General features: G+C 32.7%; 1 long non-coding RNA gene across 1 annotated transcript; it reads left to right on the top strand.

Moving 5' to 3' along the window:
• The first annotated feature begins 537 nt into the window (after positions 1–537).
• Positions 538–5,856, top strand: LOC143052733 (uncharacterized). Its single transcript, XR_012971218.1, has 4 exons — positions 538–655; positions 3,227–3,333; positions 4,486–4,582; positions 5,779–5,856. It is a non-coding gene; the product is annotated as an uncharacterized LOC143052733 (long non-coding RNA).
• The last annotated feature ends 2,496 nt before the right edge of the window (positions 5,857–8,352 follow it).

Below are 8,352 nucleotides of genomic sequence, written 5' to 3'. Positions count from 1 at the left end.
TGAGCCCTCTCTTTTTATGTAATCGACAATGTTTAGGTACGATGTCGATATGGCAAGCAGTAGGTTAAATTATACATCATTAATAACGCTTTATAATACCAAATAATGTCATCCTCAAATAAGTAAACCCAAGTTTTAGTTCCTAAATATATAACACCTGGTATGCCAATAATAGTACAAACAACTGTAAATTACTAGTCAGAACAATAGTATTCTCAAAAGAACTATGGACATTTTGTTAAAGGTTACGATAGAAGATATACAAAATTGCAGGGAAAATTGAAATGTAACGATTACCAAACAACCAATCATTAACTTTAAATAATTATTTATTTTTTGCATGGATTATATATGAAATGTGTGGTAACCTTTGACTTTGTCATTAGTCAGTATAAACAATAGTATGAAACCTTTTTAACTATCGTACAATAATTGCTGTAAATTAAATCAGAAGTTCAAAAAACAAAACCCCAATAAAAAAATGCATATTTGGCTACTAATACGAGAAGTATAATATCGTTAGACCATATTCTTATCAGTTACAGACAAAAGATTTTGATTTACTTACGTAACAATTTGATCACATGCGTGTACTCTGGATATAAGAAAATGAAAATTCTTCTAGCCGTCATTGTTTTCAAAACCGTTACCGCTCGTAAGTATACAGAAACTTTATATTTAGCATGCTTCATAAACTTGATCATAAATCATATTCCTCTATTTCGGGTACGAAATGAAAAAAAAATTAAAACACATTTAATTCAGAGTAAGTGAAAGGCATTTCTGAAACAACATGAATTCCGTTCAAACTGAGGCTTAGGGCTGTCTTAAACTGGGCATGACATGATAGTTGTGTGCCTCATTGTGAATTTGAGATGACGAACATCAATAAAGCACTCTCCAATTTCTTTTTGTGTTAGCATTAGTATAACGATTTTTCTGCACCGGATGTGCATTTCGCCAATCAAAGTCAGTTGAAAGAATCCCGAAGCAAAACATCTTTGAAAATCAAACACCGGATAAAAATGCTATGAAGCTGATGAAAAAATCAAAATATCAAACTGTAAAAGGAATCAGAACTATACCATGTATACATCAGAGAGATAAACTCGATAAAAGTTATGGATCCCTGCTATTTAGAATAAATAAGTATATTTTTACGAAGGGCTGTAGGAAACTTACTACGGAAAAAAACCACATCACTGATCATGATTTCATGTCATCGATTTACCAACATTATCTTTTTTTGAGTTTCAGTTTTTCAGATTGGAAAAATCACTTGATTCCCCACAAATAAAAGTAAGGCGTTACAACCGAAATAGACAATTTAACGACTTTGATTTTATCAATCTTTTGTTGGACTAGATCAGTCGTAAAGTCAATGGAAATTAAAATAAATCGTCAGTAACGTTTTTGTTAGAGCATATACATTAACATTTCCTGAATTTAATATCTTTTGTTAATTTATGATAGCAAATGTTAAATCAGGAATACGCGTATTTTAATGACAATACCTAAGTGCCATGCATCAACTGGCAATTTTTGCTTTGACTAACAGTTCACCAGCAGAGTATCGACCAAGTGATAGTTTTAACAATAGCGATATTGATGTTGATCCATAGTATGCGCATTCGACAAATGATACATAGAGAATAATACATGGCAAAATTCGAATCATATGCCTCATCATCCCGAGATAACAATATCAGCCAGAGGGCCCTTAGGCCCGAGGGTTGAAATTGGTCGAGGGTGATACGGCATGTGATACGGTTTTTTGTCATGTTTTATACGCTTTATCATATATCTCAACAGGAGAGTATATTGGAACTTCTTTCTGTTCCCTACCACCTGGGTTACCTTCATTTCTTCTTTTGTCTTGTTTTAAAAGCTTTGAAAGAACTGCTCAATTACTCATCCAAAGTACCTTGGTTACTTTACAATTTGCGTGCTGTTGAAAAATTTTTGTATATTGTATTTTTTTTGTGTTGTGTGTTTTGTATGGTATTTCTGGCATTGAGTTCTTTTTTATAGTTGCATTACGTGTGTCAAAATATGAAAACTCGACGATTGTGACGTCATATTCCAAACAATAACGTCATTCAATAAATCGGGTCACGCCCGAATGACCGTTCATTTAGGACCCATTTTGAGTTTATGTAAAAATGTAAAAAAAAAATGGTAGGGGTGTGATAAAGGGTGCGATAAAAGGTATGGATGTGATAAATGGTGTGATAAAGTGTATGATAAAGGGTGCGCATCAAAGTTGCGCGATATGGATTAAACAGCAGACTATTTATCAAATATTCAAAACTACTGTATTTACTACTAAATGTATGATAAATATCTGTAATGCTCGATATTCCCAGATTCCAATTTGAAATTGATTTAAAACCAATGTAATGTTAGTATTTCGCTGTAAACATCATCTTCGATATTTTTATAGACGTTTTCATTTGAACGAAATAGGGATTGTATGAAAAAAGGTTATTCTGTAATGCAATCATACTCATAAGACGATATATTTTTCTTCAAATGAAATTTTTCAGATCACTAATTGCAAATTTTAAGAGTTTATGTTTATGTTAAATGTGGTAGAGATGTTTGTAGACTGTACATTGTGTTTCTCAGCCGTATTTTGAAAAAGCAATACCACTTGAATGTATGATTTACCAATTTAAAGATGTAATTTGCAAGTGGAGATCGTTCAGTCAAATAGTCTATAAAATTCAAGATGGCTGTTAATTGTGATGTTTTTTGTCAACTCAATCAAAATGGTAAAGATATATTTTACCAAATTTTGGTAGAAAAGAAAACTATAAGTGAACTTATTGTTTAGATGAGCTAAAATTGTATCCGTGTTATGTATAAATAAAGACAACAGTAATATACCGCTGTTCAAAAGTCAAAAATCGATTTAGAGGAAACTTACCTGGGTTACAAACTAAAACTGAGGGAAACACACAAACTATAAGAGGAAAACAACGAAACAACAGAAACACTGAAATGCAAAAAACCCAAACGACAATGCAACAAACACAGAAACGGATTATAAGATAACAACAGCCATTTTCATGACTTGCTAAAGGACAATTTTACGAAAAAAATGATATAAGCGTACATCATATACATGTTTCAATCCAATAATCAAATCCAATAAAAAGTATTGATGTACGCACATGAATATTATTAACTTGTTATGTAATGTCTGTTAATTTTCCGATATTAGTTTTAATTGGCAGCCAACCAGACAAATCCTGTCGTCATGGCTGGTTATCATGGAGACGTACATGTTTTATGTTGTCTATAGGAGTTGAAAACTGAAGCAACGCAGAGGTGAGTGATTGAATTCGGGATAAGAAAAACGTAAATAGTCCAAATATAACAGATATAAAATTAGTTACATGGTGTGTTAGTGACCTAATACGAGATATATGGAGTCAGCAAATTCCTTATGGATGAGAGCGAATCTCGAATACCCATGTGGAATTTACTGACCCATATATCTCGTATAAGGTCACTAGCACACCGTGTAACGAATTTATCTTACCGACTATCTACACTTGTGGTATTTTACTAGCGGCAAAGTGATCAAGTCTTCAATATTGCCTATTTAGTATTAAGATCCTATACTTCCATTTGTCTGTACGAAAAAATGCCAACTATAACAACTTTTTAGCTTTAAGTTTATTATATGAATTAATTTCAATCGTGTACTACATGTATTTACTTCTTCATCTGTTAAATCCTTTAAGATTTCTTCTTTGTTTTTGTTTTGAAAGAGAATTAACTCCGTTATGCTAACAGTAACAACTTGTTAGCTTTAATTATGTTTTATGAACTTATTTCAACCTTTCATCCTCAATTCGTCGTCTGTTGAATCCTTCTAGATTTTCCCTTTACTCCGTGGTTTTTTTTTAAAGAGTGTGTCATCTATTTTGTTTTGAAAGGGACGTAAATAAAGGCAACAGTAGTATACCGCTGTTCAAAAATCGTAAATCTATGGACAAAAAACAAAATCGGGGAAACAAACTAAAACTGAGGGAAACGCATTAAATATAAGAGGAGAACAACAACACAACATTCAAATGTAACGCACATAGCAACGGACTAAGCATTAGACTTAATCCGATGAGAATAACCAATATAACTTCAAAACCAAATACATGAATTTGGGATAGAAATGTACCTCCTTTCTAATCCCATATGGTTACTAACCCTATATGGTAACTAACCATGTGACACCCTATATCAAATATACATAGTCACAACGTGTAGTCCATTAACCAATCATATCCCTATAAATCTATTAGAGGTGAGATAATAATAGATATAAAAATGTTATATTAATCTGTTAATAAGGTGATTTTTTGTTACAACTAATATCTAACAAAAGATATAAGTTAAAATTCACGTGAAGTGAGTATTCAATTCAATTTGTAAACAAACATGTAATCTTGCTTTTTTTAAGGTACTTTATTCTTTCAGCTCCGCTGCAGGGCTCTAGGTGGATACCTCGCCGAAATATATGATGCTGAAACTAATTCCTTTTTAAAGACTCACCTGAAAGCTTTACACTTCAGCAGTAAGTTACTATATATCGATACTAATTACATATTAAACTATGCACATTTAATACTGATATTGTTCCCCTTTATTGAAATTAGGAGATAGTTTAATATATAGCGTATGATTTCTAATGAGACAACTATCCACCACTGACCAGATACAGTCGGGATTCGCAACAATATCTCTTCGAACGACATTCAACACTTAACAAATGTAATACCGTTTGGAAGCTAGAAGAGGCCCAGGATAACACAAAAAGGTTTTTTTAAAAGAAAAAATCTATATTTTGGTTTGAAATTATAACAATAAGTCAGCAACCAACATTAACTCGATAACATAATCCGGCCTGAGCAAACACGTAACCGGTTTAAAGATGCTCAACATAGATTTGGATACGCCATCCATAACCTTACTTGTGGTAGTACAGCATTAGAAAAAAATGCAGAAATCAGTCAAAAAGAGTTTGACATATCAGCTCGTAATTAATCATAAAACAATTACCAAACTGACAAAATATCAATGTTCAATTTAAGACTTCATGCAGTTACTGGAAGTTGAATAAACGTCAAGTTATATCAGTTGGACGTCACACATATGATAATTATAGTTTATTGATATTTTGTATCTAACAATAAATGTATTTTACAAATCATTTCAGTTTTTGTAAATGACTTTTCGCATACATGTCTACAAATCTAATCACAACTTGAATTCGTAGATCAACAATATATTTAATGCAATGACATTTAGTAAAATTCATGTATTTGCATAAAGTGATTTTTACAACTTATCGTCTTCTATGATGTAATATCTTTCCCAATTTTAAAATAAAATACAAAGATGAGATATTTGCAATTGGTTTATCGACCTCGGTTAAACCCATTTATTTAATAGGTCTATGTCAAATATTTTGAAAAACTCAACAGTTAGAAATACCATTAAAGCTTAACTCATCCCAAGTACATGTATTTTGTATTTCTTAAATTGAAATAAAGAACAATTCTGTACAATTTTTTTGAAAAGTGCAGATTTAACAAAGACTTATAAGGGAAATTTAATGGCGGTATTACAATACGAATACCAGATCATATTCAGAGTGGACCCTTATTAATTAGTTTATACTACGCTAAACTGGTCGTCTAATAAGTTGTTAAGTGTTTGCGATATGCGTTCGATTCATCAATACAGTTCTTATGACTTTATATTTCATAGATCATACAGTTTCTTATTGGATAGGATTGACTGATGTTGCTCAGCTGAATACTTGGGAATGGGTACATGGCAGATTCCATTATAGGTCAATCTACGGCCTTCAACACGGAGCAGATTCCTGACTTAGGACAGGTGCAAGCATTTGCAGCGGGATTAATTCAGTTCATAAATTTGTAAACTGTTGGGTAACTAAGGCTCCAACTCCTTCTGGTAAAGCTGCCTTCAGTTGTTCGTTCCTATGATTGATGACTTTTGATTGTGTCTTTTTTAATGGACTTCTCCTTTTTAAATTTACCTTGAAGTTCGGTATTTTTGTTATATATTGTTCATTGTTCTTCAATTTCCATTTTAGTCATACAACTACGTAATAACACCATATATGGGGTATATGACGTCACCTTTTCTGTTAATGGTGAGGTCTTCTATGAATGGTTTGGGCGTCACACGTAGGTCTTGTGTGGACAAAATACACTTCTGGCGTATTAAAATTTTGAACTTGTTGCCTTTTGTTGGCTGTTGTTCGTGTGATTCTTTGTCAATTGTGTTCTCCAATTTATTTATATTGTAGTCCTGTGTTGTCATTTTGATGTTATATTTCACATGGCCATAAAAGTGCGAGGTTTGGCATGCCACAAAACCAGGTTCAACCCACCATTTTTTCCTTTAAAAATGCCCTGTACCAAGTCAGGAATATGGCCATTGTTATAATATAGTTCGTTTCTGTGTGTATTACATTATAACGTTGTGTCGTTTGTTTTCTCTTATTTTTGAGTGTAATTTCACATTGCGATAAGACGTGTCACAGTGCTTATCTATCCCAGATTCATGTATTTGGTTTTGATGTTATATATATATGTCATATTTGTTATTCTCGTGGAATTTTGTCTATGTGTGTTACATTTTAGTGTTATGTCGTTGTTCTCCTCTTATATTTAATGCGTTTCCCTCGGTTTTAGTTTGTTACCCCTATTTTGTTTTTTTGTCCATGGATTTATGAGTTTTGAACAGCGGTATACTACTGTTGCCTTTATTTGGATCTCATTGTAATTTATTTTACACAAAAAATGGCAAGAAAAGTCCCGTGTGCGATAAATTCGTTAAACTGTTCACTACTCCCCACTTATGGACCATAAAGATTCGGCGTTCGGTCTCACCAGTATGGATTTTACTCATCCTCTAAAGATTCGCAAGGATCTGCATTAAACCATGCAACTTATGATAGGGGTCATCACGCGAAGACGTTAAAACAATCATATCGTCATAATTTATCAGAGATGCGATTTCAAAAAAGCATCCGTAATGGTTAGGAATCTGCCATTTGTTTTGATTAGATGGGGGGTGGGGGGTTAGGGTGAAATTGAAAAAAAAGGCAAAAACAGGAGCTGTGAGTGAAAAAAAGGGAAGATAAACTCATAAAAAATACAGGACCTAATAAGTTAAAAATAGGCAAGATAAAGAGTTTTTGTCATCCAAGCCCTCCCCCCCTAAAATCAAATGGTAGCACCCTAACTGACAAAACTTTAAAATATAGATGTTATCTAAGTTATTGTTATGCCCCGCCTAGGACGCATTATGTTTTTAGTATTTGCGGCCATTCATTCGTTCGTCCGTCCGTCTGTCTCGCTTCAGGTTAAAGTATTGGTCACGGTAGTTTATGATGAAGTTATTTCACTCTGAAGCGTAGTACACATATTTTAGTACCTTTGTACCTATCTATCCTCCTATCTCGATATGTGTAAAATTTCCAATCCTATCAAGCATGCGTTAGACATTTATTGGACGCTTTAACTACCATTTAGAGGTAAAATGATTTTCCTTTTGAATATCTAGACCTCTTATCAGGAATGGTGTCGATTACTTTAAAATGTAATCGATTAGATTGTAATTACATTTCTAATTTTATGTTATTGATTACATTACAATTACACATAAAATCCAATTCAAACTCATCGAACGAATAGAATCAAATGTCATATTTCTGATTTGGCACAGGCATTATTAACACTTCTAAAAAGAGACCAAAGAACCCAAATCTTGGCCGTTTTGGTGATAATTTCAACCTCAAAATAACTTGAGGAGAATGTTTGTTAACCAGGGTTATGTCACAAAACGCCTCATCCTTTTTCTAAAAAAATCAGCGGAATATATGAGTAACGTGTTCAGATTTGTTGAGAAATATTATGCATCAACTTCACAAATAATACACGGCGGTCTTGAAGTATAGATGTTAAGTACTAATGTTGTTTATCATATAAATTACGTGTTATGGTATTCTTTTAAGTGGCATTGTTAATTATCAATTTTACTGTAAAGTACTTTTTTGTAAGATCCATTCATATGATGAGTTGAAGTTTTGATTTTGACATTTGATAAGAGACTTCCCATTTTGAAAACTTTTTACTATATAGGAAACATTTTATATTGCTCTATACCAATACAATCTCATCTCTTTTATTTTTGCAGTTGACTTTGAAGAAGTTTTTTTCAAAGTCACAATATTTCCCAAATCAATCGTATTGTGCAGACTCGTTGACTATAAATACGTATGCAAGGTGGGTAACGTTGTCCTGCGAG

Source organism: Mytilus galloprovincialis, chromosome 11 (genome assembly GCF_965363235.1).
Source record: "Mytilus galloprovincialis chromosome 11, xbMytGall1.hap1.1, whole genome shotgun sequence".
Taxonomy (NCBI): Eukaryota; Metazoa; Mollusca; class Bivalvia; order Mytilida; family Mytilidae; genus Mytilus; species Mytilus galloprovincialis.
The sequence above is the reverse complement of the archived record's forward strand: the minus strand, read 5'-3'. Positions and strand labels throughout refer to the sequence as shown.